Source organism: Leopardus geoffroyi, chromosome E2 (genome assembly GCF_018350155.1).
Source record: "Leopardus geoffroyi isolate Oge1 chromosome E2, O.geoffroyi_Oge1_pat1.0, whole genome shotgun sequence".
Taxonomy (NCBI): domain Eukaryota; kingdom Metazoa; phylum Chordata; class Mammalia; order Carnivora; family Felidae; genus Leopardus; species Leopardus geoffroyi.
Window position 1 is genome coordinate 50214487 of NC_059335.1, and position 11664 is coordinate 50226150.

The window sequence follows — 11664 nt, forward strand, 5'->3', positions numbered from 1 at the left end:
TTTGGGATATATTCTCAATTCACATTTATGTCACCCAAGAGTTTAAAAAACTGAGATCCTAATTTATTTTATAGTTGAAATCCTTCTCTCCTTAAGTCTGTTCAAATGGCTTTAGGCAGAAACTCATCTGCTTTTGAAGTCATTGATGTGGCTTCTAGGAAACGGGGCAGCTGCGATTGATGTCTTGGTCCTAAAATACCCAATCTTCTCAGAACGTGGTAGACAGACGAGAGAAGGTGTGAGTGCCCGGATACGATGCTATGAGCTGAATTACATCCCCCCAGATTCATGTGCTTAAGTCCTAACCCCCAGAGCCTCAGAATGGGACTGTATTTGGAGATAGAGTCTTTAAAGAGGTGGTTAAGTTAAAAGGAGGTCATTAGGGTAGGTCCTAATCCAATATGTCTGGTGTCCTTATAAGAAGAGGAAATTTGGAAACAGGCGTGCTTGGAGCGAAGGGCATGTGAAGACACAGGGCGAGGTGGCTTGAAAGCCAAGGAGAAAGGCCTCAGAAGAAGCCACCACTACCTAGATCTTGGACTTCCAGCCCCCAGGATTGTGAGAAAGTAAATGTCTGCTGTTTAAGCCACCCAGTCACTGGTATTCATTATGGTAGCCCATGCAAATGACAACATACAGGTGTCCGTGGACGCAGAATCCCACCACCTTCCTGCACGCAGATGCGCCATCACCCTGTAATTGTGATTCTTTTGGCCAAGGAAGAGTTCACCTAGCTTCTCAACTCCTACGTTGATGTGATCATGTTGGCAGTATCTTTCTCATGATTTCCAGAAGAATGATCCATGGATAAGCATCTTCATCAAGAAATAGCATCCAAATACACGGGTGTTTATTTTCACAGAAAGCCATCACTTGCCCACAAGCAGTTCTCATCACTTTCCTGACAAAGGAATATTATAGAAACAAAGTTGAAAAATACTTTGTCGTGTGAGGCAGCTTTGGTTCAGCTGCAGAGCTAAACTCTCACCTCAGAACTAAATTGGAATTGGCTGTGAATGATTACAAATGAAAATCTGTCACCGCTGAAGGGTCTCATCTGCAACACGAGGTAAGAACAGGTATTTTTTCATATTACTGTCTTCTAGCAGGTGGTTTATGTATCTGGGCTCCTGAATGCTTTCCTGGGCCTTGTTAAATTGATTGCTTTTCTGGACTCCATGGGAGAAAAATCACTTGAAGAAGCTCTGAGCAGCACAGTGACAGGTTCCTGGATATACTCTTGCCTTTTTTTCTAACCCCTTTGAATTTGCTCAGCAGATTAAAAAAAGACACCACCATTCTCCCATTTGTCTAAACATATTCAGTCTCTTAAATTAACTTCAGTCATATATTTGTTTCAAAATCTGGTTGAGTTTAAACTGCCATTAAACCTTTAATCAAATTCTTTTCTCTTGATTTAGTGTTACAAAGTACTTATTCTGGCATATAGGAATTATAGATGTAATTGTAGCTTTCTCTAGATCTCAGTCATTAGCTCCACCCTAAGTTTTATTCCTATATCCATCCAGGAACAAAGAGAATGCAAAACATAACATGATATCAGAACTACAAAGGAAAACAAAATGCATACTGAAAGGTGAAAGTATCTTCCAGAGCTGCTAGAGACCTCCTAGCAAGCCCAGGAAGAAAGACAACACGTTTGCAAAGAGAATATTGTAAGTAAAAAAAAAAAAAAAAAAAAAAAAAAAAAGAAAAGAAACGAAAAAGAGATACTTATTAATTGTATGACCTTAGGCAAATTAAATAATTACTCTGTGGCTCAGTTTCCTCATAAGTCAAACGCGGATGATAGAAGCAGCTTCTTTATATAGGCATGTGATGAGGATTGAATCAAATATGCCAGTACTAGTAAAGCATTTAGAACAGTGGCTGGCACTAAGTAAGCACTATCTAACTGTTTTAAAAATAAAAAAATAAAGTACATGCTAAGGAAATTTCTCTAGGAATGTAAAATTTTATCCAGTGTCTTTTTTTTTTGTTAAAACAATTTTTTTTAATTTTTTGTTTATTTTTGCGCAAGAGAGACCCAGCACAAGCAGGGGAGGGGCAGAGAGAGAGAGGCAGACATAGAATCCGAAGCAGGCTCCAGGCTCTGACCTGTCAGCACAGAGCTCAATGTGGGGCTCGAACTCACAAATTCAGGATCATGACCTGAGCTGAAGTCAGATGCTTAACTGACTGAGCCACCCAGGCGCCCCTCCAGTACCTAATTAAAAAAATATTTTTTTAGCGTTTATTGATTTCAGAGACAGAGCATGAGGGGGAAGGTCAGAGAGAGAGGGAGACCCGGAATCTGAAGCAGACTCCAGGCTCTGAGCTGTCAGCACAGAGCCCAACCCAGGGCTCGAACTCACAGACCGCGAGATCATGACTTGAGCCGAAGTCGGAAGCTCAACCGGCTGAGCCCCCCAGGCGCTCTGGCCAATACCTCATTTTAAAGGCCAATTCTCATTGGGAGCTTCACTCTCAGTAGGACAGTGAGAGGCAAGAGACTTCTCTATTGCAAACACATATATGGGATTCACGGAATGTTTTCTCGACTCATCCTTCAGCAAGCACTGAGGCCAATACAGTACGTTCCAAACCTGCAATGGTCTGATGATCAGGCTTTTGATTCTAGATTTAAAAGAAATGGGTGGACTCATTTCCTTAAAAAAACCCACCCTACATAAATATCACTTCTTTTGTCTAGGTATTTTATAAATTGTGCAGTAGAAGCGTGGGGTGACTGTGTCTCTTAGGGCTTTCATGACCATACTGCATCCTGCTGGTAGCATCCGGCAGGGACTCAGTGTGTCCCTGAGCTTTCATACCAGCTTTCATACTACGGCTATACCCCTGGCTGCCTGGTGACCTTGGGCAAGCTACTTCTTTGGATCCCTGGTTTCCATCTGAACCTCTGCAATCTCAAAAAAGTGCTTTGAGAATGAAGGAGATGACGTAAGTGTAGCATCAACTCCATAAGTGCTTACGTAGTCAGGACTAATGACAAGGGGAGACTCTGACTTTTGCTAATTTGGCGACTGTGTGGGGCTTCAGTCTCCCTATCTGCGATGGGGTTAGTCATGGCTCCTTTCCTGTAAGGCTGCAAGGATTAAACACAGGCGTGGACCACAGTGATTAACATAGATTACCTGTTGTTATGCTTGATTTAATCTTCTGTTAGATGCTGCACACAATCCATTTTAATTGAATTAGCGCTGGGTAAAAATGGCATACTTGGGGGGCAGAAATGATTTTTCAGCACTGTTGTCACAAAATGCAAATTATTCATACACACTTTTATCATAGAAACAGTTCTTGGGCATTGTACAAGATTAGAAAATGCCACGCAAGCAAAAACACAAAACAGAAACTGACGTTCCCATGGCACAGAGATTACCGCAGTTAACACCCTAGAGCATATCCCCCTGCACTTTTCCTACAAATATATGTGAGTAATATTATACATATATTTGAAAGTTTATTTTTTTAGAGGAGTTTTCGGTTCACAGAAGGTTTGAGAGGAACATACAGAGATTTCACATATATCCTCTCTCCCAACACATGCACGCGCTCCTTCACTATCAACATCAACATCCCCTACGGGAGTGTGAACATTTGTTATGATTGATGATCCTACATCGACACATCATTATCACCCACAGTCTGCAGTTTACATGAGGGTTCACCCTTGGTGAGTCTTCTGTGGGTTGGATAAATGTATAATGACATGGGTCCACCATGGTTGCATCATACAGAGTATTTTCATTGCTCTAAAAATCCTCTATAAGATACTTTCAACAGTGCAATATCATACCACGTGCATTGTTTTATAATATGCTTTTTTCAGCTAGCTATCTTGTTCTTTACAGACCAAAAAATCTTATCTCACCTAATATCATAAACGCAATAAAATATTTCCAAATGTCCTAATTTTGTTTGTTTATAGCTAATTTGCCCAGATCAGCCTCCAATCCAGAACTACACAAGTGCTTGTGTTTCAATAATATTTTATTTGTATCTTGACCAGTTCCATATTGCTCTGCTCTAGTTTATATACAGTAAAGTAAAAAAATCCTAAGGGTACAGTTCAGTGAGTTTTGACACATGTAAAAATTTATGAAAGCAACATGAAAATGAAGATACAGAATATTTCACCACCTCCAAAGTTTCTCTGTCCCTCATTTCAGTCCATCGCTCCTCCAGAGGCAAACGCTCTCCTGATTTCTGTCATTATTGATTTATTTTTTATTGTTCTTGAACTTCATCTAAATAGAGTGATTCAGTATGTACTCCTCCTTTGAGTCTGGCTTTCACTAAACATTATGTTTTTGAAATACATCCATGCTGTGTGTAGTAATGCCCCTTCCCTTTTATTGCTAAGTAGAAAATACATTGTACATTGTATTTATCAATATACCACGGTTTGATTATCCATCCTTTTGCTGTGGTGGGTTTAATAGTGGTCCCCAAACTGTGACACTCCTCCCACTGACAAGTGAGGTCGATGTCTCCACTCTTGAATTTGGGTTCTTTGGCTGCTTGACACCAGAAACTGGCAGCTTTTACTTCCTGTCTCTTCGGATGGTTGTTACTGGAACACAGCCACCCTTCTGCGAGGAAACCCCTGCGACAATGTGGACAGGCCTCCACGAAGAGGTCCAGGCAGAGACAGTTGTAGCCTCTAGCAGGATTCGATTACCTTTTTAAAAATGTCATTTCTTTTCAGTTTGATACTTTGAATTTTATTTATTTTTTAGCTTACAGATCTGTCATAAAATCCACCATCATTTGATGACTTAACGGGTTCAATTTACCTTTTTTAAAAAACACATTTAAAACAGTTGTTTTTAAGTCTTTGCAGATTTCCATAGCGGGGTCATTAGTAGGTCTGCCTTTATTGAATTTCCTTTTATCGATTATGGGTCCATTTATCTACTTCTTTACATATTTTGTAAGTTTTTATTCTATGCCAGTCCTTGAAGAACAGTGAAATATGATGTTTTTTCTTTCTTCTTTTCTTTTTTCCCCAGAGAAAACAAGAACTTTCTTCCATCAGGCAGCCTAGCCAGGGTCTGTTTCTTTAGATTCCTCTTACTTCGAATTGGGCCAGGGCTGGACTGCAGCTGCAGTTAGTTTATGTCTGATTTCAAATATGATTTAGGGATTTAAGTTTGTCCTTCAGCTCAATCCCCAACTTTCTTTACTGCTGTTGCTACAACTGAGGGACAAATAAATCTCTTTGATCCTCTGAGGATTTGAACTTGAAGAGGTTTGATTTTTAGCTTAGTTGGTTATGATTCCCGTATGGATTCAAATTTTGCAGGGCCCTGGGATCTGAACACCATGAAAATGGTCCAAATCTTGTCTGTCTTTTAGCCCTGTCCTCGTAACAATTTCTGCCGCTTTCTCAGAGAACGACTTCCAGGGGATGGAAGAGGGGGGAATATGTTGGCCTGAACAATGATTTTACTAGTTGAGCTCTTACAGATTCCACCTTCTTCTGCTGGCCTCACTGTTGCTAAAGTGTGGCTGGTTTCTTCTCACACTTCCCTCTTCCATCTATGACGAGGGTGCTCTTTTCCATATCCACAGTCAGATTGGAATTTGCCGCTAGGGTGGCAGCATCTGCAGCTCTTTGCTTGTCTCTCTCTGGAATTTAGCTCATTAAGGCTCTTTTTTTTTTTTTTTTTTTTTTTTTTTTTTTTTTTTTTTACATCCATCCACTGGTCTTTGATAGCTTTATAGAAGTGTTTTTTTTCCCCCCTTGTTGTTACCATGGGAATGACGGTCTTGTGCACCAATCCACATCCTAATCAGAGATGAAACTCCCCCAACAACTTTAGAGTATTTATTCTTTTCTGATTATAAACTTTGGGATCAGTTCTGTGATTTATAAGTTTTGCATTATAGGATTCCTTCAAATATTAAGCAGACAGAAGAGTATTGGAGATGCAATTGGAATTTCTGAACTACCAAATCTAGCGCTTAGGAGTTTTTGTGATTCTCTGTGTGTTTCTCACAGGGGAGAAAGTGATTGGCAGTGAGATATCAACAGACACAGGCAAAGGCTGCAGATCCCGTTAATGTCAGTGAAGGATCAAAGATTTAACTGCATGGCGATGGCTATACCAAGCTGGAGACTCAGCAGCGTTCCACCTTTTGGAGATCAATTTTCATGGCCTTAAAATTCCTGGAACAGTGCTTGTCAGCCAGTAACGAAGCCTGTCTGTGGACAGGCTCTCCCCAGGCAGGTTTTTCAAGAGGCTCAACCTGGGTCCAAGAAGAGGCCATTGTGCCCCTCTGGCTTGTATGTTCCTGTGACTATATGGAGAAGCCCCAGTCATTCTCACTCTGTGCTATATGCTCACCTCCTGGTCTGGGAAATCCAGTTAAAACCTTAAATTAACTCTCTCTGTTGTCCTGGGGATGTCATGTGCCTCTTTTATCACTGTGGGTGCACTCTTGTCCTAAAGTCCTTCTGGAAACATGCAGGTGTACAGAATCAAAGATTGATCTGTCATCCCTGGGAATCTGACCATATCACAGAGAAATGGGCTTAAGGTCTTTCTTAAGTCCTATCCTGATACACAAGTAAAACCTTTAAACTCTCAGCATCTAATTGCATATCTTAAAAAAAATTTTTTTTTAACATTTATTTATTAGAGAGAGACAGAGCATGAGCATGGGAGGGGCAGCGAGAGGGGTAGACACAGAATCCGAAGCAGGCTCTAGGCTCTGAGCTGTCAGCACAGAGCCTGACACAGGGCTCGAACTCACAAACCACGAGATCATGACCTGAGCTGAAGTTGGACGCCTAACCCACTGAGCCACCCAGGTGCCCCTAACTGCATATCTTAAATCCGTGTAGGTTTCATATATTAATTATATCTTATAAAGCTGTAAAACTAAACTCCATTAGCATCAAGTTTCTCACAGGTTCTCACAAAGAAATTAGTAATAATAGTATGTAACTCACTGCTAGTCAGGATAAGGATAATAGACGTGTCCTTGCTTTGAAAAATGTAGAGTACTGATCAGATTGGGATAGAAGGAGATTTCATAGGGCTTTTGGGTTTGGAGGTGACACAATGATTGTATTACCCATTTGCAAACCCTATTTGTAAACAAAGATTTTAGGGAATGGTATTAAGAGATTTGGCTATTTCCAGTTCTTAGATATAGGGAGCAGTTCCTCTGTGTTCACCACGAGACACTGAGTGTCAGGGATGTAGGAACAAATGCAAAGCCAGTAAGGGGAGAAATTTGATCTGGTCCAGTTTTTGCCAAAAGGGCTGGTATGGTGAGGTGATTTACTTTATGCTTTAAGTAATTGGAAATTATTGAAGGATTTTAAGAGAGGAATTTTAGATTCCTTAGCTTTTTTCCCTAAGATACAGAACTGTTCTCATTTGTCTTGTTTCTGTGCTACATCTATTCTTTCTATATCTTTTGGTACAAAACATTTTAGAGCTAAATTAACTATGTTTAAATTATATTTAATATTGACAAATGTTTGAAATGGCTATTTCTGGAAATTTGTACATTTACCTCTCTATAATACATCTCCCAAAGTCATCATTTTGTAGAGTTGTATTGAAATGTATTTTTATTTTGAAAGAAGACATACAAACAGCCATAGGTATATGAAAAGGGGCTCAAAATCACTAAACAGGGAAATGCAAATCAAAACCACCATGAGCTATCACCTCACACCTGTTATTAAAAAACATGAAAAAGCAAAAGGTAAAAATTGGGGAGGATGTGGAGAAAAGGGAACCTTTGTGTGCTGTTGGTGGTAATATAAACCGGGGCAGCCACTGTGGAAAACAGGATGTGGTTTCTGAAAACATTAAAATAGAATGACCATATGATCTAGCAATTCCGCTCTGGATGTATATCCAAAGAAATTAAATCACTATGTTGAATAAATATCTGCACTCTTGTGTTTATTGCAACATTATTCACAATAGCTAAGAGAAGGAAGCAACCTAAATGTGCATCAACAGATGAATGAAAACGTGGCATACATATAAAATGAAATATTTGGTCTTAAAAGAAGAAGGAAATCCTGTCATTTGCAACAACATGGATGAACCCAGAGGACATTGTGTGAAGTGAAATAAGCCAGGCACAGAAGGGTAAATACTACGTGATACCACTTACGTGAGGAATGTAGATCATAGAGGCAGCAAGTGGGAAGGTGTTTGCCAGGGACTTGGGGGGAAGGGCCACAGGGAAATACTAGTCTAAGACAATAGGTTTCAGTTATAGAAGACGAATGATACCTAAAGATCTACTGTGCTTAGAGTGAACAGTACTGTATTGTATACTTAAAAATTTGCTATGAGGCTAAATCTTATGTTAAGTGTTCTTATCACACATACAAAATAATAAATAAAGAGGGTGCAAAGAAAGATTTGGAAGTGATAGGCATAGACAGTGGTGAGCGTTTCATGGGTGTATACTTATCTCCAAACTCAAGTTGTATGCCTTACATACGTACAGCTTTTGGTATGTCAGTCAGACCTCAATAAAGTGGTTAAAAAAAAAAAAAGAAATGCATTTATTCGCAAGGTGCTTTGCAGCATCACCATAATGACATCCGTGGAAACATTTCAAGTGCTCCATATTCCAGTAAGTTAAACCCTGAAATAGATTCAGGTACTGAAACAGTAATACTGCATGTTGATTCACATATATAAATACACGCTTATGTAGAGAGGCCATTGTTAGATGTGGTCAGTTCTTAGATTAGTCCTTCTGCTTCAGGAGGTTATAATCTTTTTTTTGGTAATGTTTATTTTTTTTTTTTATTTATTTATTTTTTCAACGTTTATTTATTTTTGGGACAGAGAGAGACAGAGCATGAACGGGGGAGGGGCAGAGAGAGAGGGAGACACAGAATCGGAAACAGGCTCCAGGCTCTGAGCCATCAGCCCAGAGCCCGACGCGGGGCTCGAACTCACGGACCGCGAGATCGTGACCTGGCTGAAGTCGGACGCTTAACCGACTGCGCCACCCAGGCGCCCCTGGTAATGTTTATTTTTATGAGAGAGAGAGAGAGAGACAGAGAGAGGAGGAGGGGCAGAGAGAGAGAGGAAGACACAGAATCCAAAGGTGGCTCCAGGTTCTGAGCTGTCAGCACAGAGCCCGAAGCAGGGCTCCCACTCACAGACGACAAGATCATGACCTGAGCTGAAGTTGGATGCTTAACCAACTGAGCCACCCAGGAGCCCCAGGAGGTTATAATCCATTAGAGACTGTTGTGAAATGTGACCAAGTAAGTCACAAGTGAGGCCGGGGGTTGTTAAATTTTATGGCAAATGCATCCCAGAATATTTTCATTCTTTTGCAAATATGTGTCAAAGCAAGGATTGTACAGGACCAAGTTTAGCAGGCAAGGACAACTTCATTCAAGGCTGTTGCAGTAGGGGAGAGAGGCCAGAACTTAAAGTGTGAACTCAACTCTGCTTAGACAAAGGCTGGGAGAGCTTTTAATTTTGGGGGTATGGAGGGATCATAGGTCTTTTGTGTTTGCTAATTTGGCCTTATCCAAAGGAAAAGTAAACTTTTCCTTAGGTGCATGAGAGAAGATAGTTTTACTTGGAGCAAAGTGCCCATGGAAGTTTGGCTCCTACCTTCTCCTGGAAAATGGGATCTATCCCCTGATGTTAGCATTTCAAAAAGATGGCTCTCAGCTCTTAAATGAAGTCATTCCTGGATTGAAAAATGGGCAAGATGCCTTTAAAAAGATTTACATCTTTATAGAAGAAATTACAGGTTTTCTAAAGAAAACCCTCTGAGGAAAGGGAGGTCAATGCTCAGCGTTAGGAAGAACCTGTCTAAAGTTTAATCAAGCTGAGGTGAACCTTAAGTCCCTCTTGGGTCATCTGCATGCTTGAAAGCTTTCTGTAAACCACATTGTCACATTTTATGTTAATTCAATAATAAGATAACAAACCAGCACTTGATAAAACTTAATAGTTTGCAAAACATTTTCCTACATGTCATTTCTTTTTATCTTCACAGTCACCTGTGGATAGCATATAATTGTCTCCCCAATCTATATATGAGAAACTTGAGTCTCAGAAATGGTGAGTGAATTAACAGAATCACATAGCTGGTGAATGGTAGAGAAGGTGGTATTTTTTAAAAGTGTTTATTTTGGTGGGGGGGGGGCAGAGAGAGAGGGGGAGATGGGCAGAGAGAGAGAGAGAGAGAGAGAGAGAGAGAGAATTCTAAGCAGGCTCCATGCTGCCAGCCCAGAGTCTGGCGATGAGTTGGATGATTAATCGACTGAGCCACCCAGGTGCCCTAGTAGAGGAGGTGTTTTAAGGCATCTGATTCCTGTGCCCTCTCCAACTTGTCCTCCTTATATAAGGGAACTCTTAAATGTGATAAATTCTTCAGGAAAACAAGAAAAAACAATTGCTCTAACATTGTTCTTTTGATTTGAGATCTCTGTTTTGTTTCTTTAAATTGTATTAATATAGTTAGTAGATTAGTAGATAAACCTAACAGATAACTACTATCAACTTTGGATGATAACAAGAGTCATGTCAATTCCCTATTAAAAGTGAGCTTATGAATCTATAAGAACATTATGTAGAAAAATTAACTCATGAAAACCAATTTTTATTTGCTATAAATATCTAATCACTCAATTATTTCTCCTTATGCTCATTAAATTTATCTCCTGGAGTTTCTTGGTCAAAAATCTCCTATGGGATATGCTCTAAAATTTTAGCACAAATCAAGGAAGATGGGGACTTTTATTCAGGTGTGAGTTTTAATTTCATGAGCTATTTAACAGCTTCCAAATGGAGTTTCTCTGTAGCCAGAATCAAATATAAAGATTTTCTTTGCCACGGTTTCAACTTAATTTGAAAATGATTTGGATGATGGAGAGAAGGGCTTGTCTCAACACTACTGTCTAGACTCTCTTGACAAATTTTAACCAGCTTTCAAGTGCCTTTTTGTTCACCAGCAGCATCCGACCACTCCCTTTACAGCACTGTCAAAGTCTGAACAGCCCTCCTCCCTTTTTTACGCATTGAGCATGTTCTCACTTGGGATTTTTCTACCAGTCCTTCAGGCCTCCTCCTCATCATTCTTCTCTTTTGAAATTTATTGCAGTTTTGATTTCCTGCCATGGTAATGGGTTATCTTTTATAACTGTGAAGATGAGACTTGGAGAAAGTCTACAGCATTCCTGTCGGGCTCCGGATAATAGCTTAGAAGCGCTATTCATCGAGTTTCTTAACTATGTCAATAGTTCAGGACACCCTGTCATCTATTTTACAGGGTCCGACGGTGTTTTCAATTCCTACGATACAGGTTTGGAATGTTATTGAGGCAAACAGTTCAGCAAATTTTACAACTGGGTACAGAAGAGGATGGCGTCTATAATTACAAAGGTTGGTTGAAAAGGGAGGATGAGGCAGGTTCAGCGTATAGAGTGTTGTATTCTGGTGTCAGTATGATGATAAAAGTTGGGAGCTGAAAGGTATCATCTAGTGACTTTTGCAGTGGTTCTCAACGGGTGGGAGGGCGTGATTTTTCTCTTTCCACCCTGGGACATTTGGCAATGTCCTGAGACATACTTGGTTATCACACTGGAGGAGGCATACTGGCATCTAGTGGGTGGAGGCCAGGGAT

The 11664-nt window shown here is 40.2% G+C and overlaps 1 long non-coding RNA gene across 2 annotated transcripts; it reads left to right on the forward strand.

The window, feature by feature from the left end:
* The first annotated feature begins 506 nt into the window (after window positions 1-506).
* On the forward strand, window positions 507-6620 carry LOC123579477. Of its 2 annotated transcripts, XR_006702786.1 has the most exons (3): window positions 507-1069; window positions 1530-1676; window positions 6029-6620. It is a non-coding gene; the product is annotated as an uncharacterized LOC123579477 (long non-coding RNA). The 2 variants fall into 2 exon arrangements; XR_006702785.1 differs by having other exon boundaries at window positions 507-1676.
* The last annotated feature ends 5044 nt before the right edge of the window (window positions 6621-11664 follow it).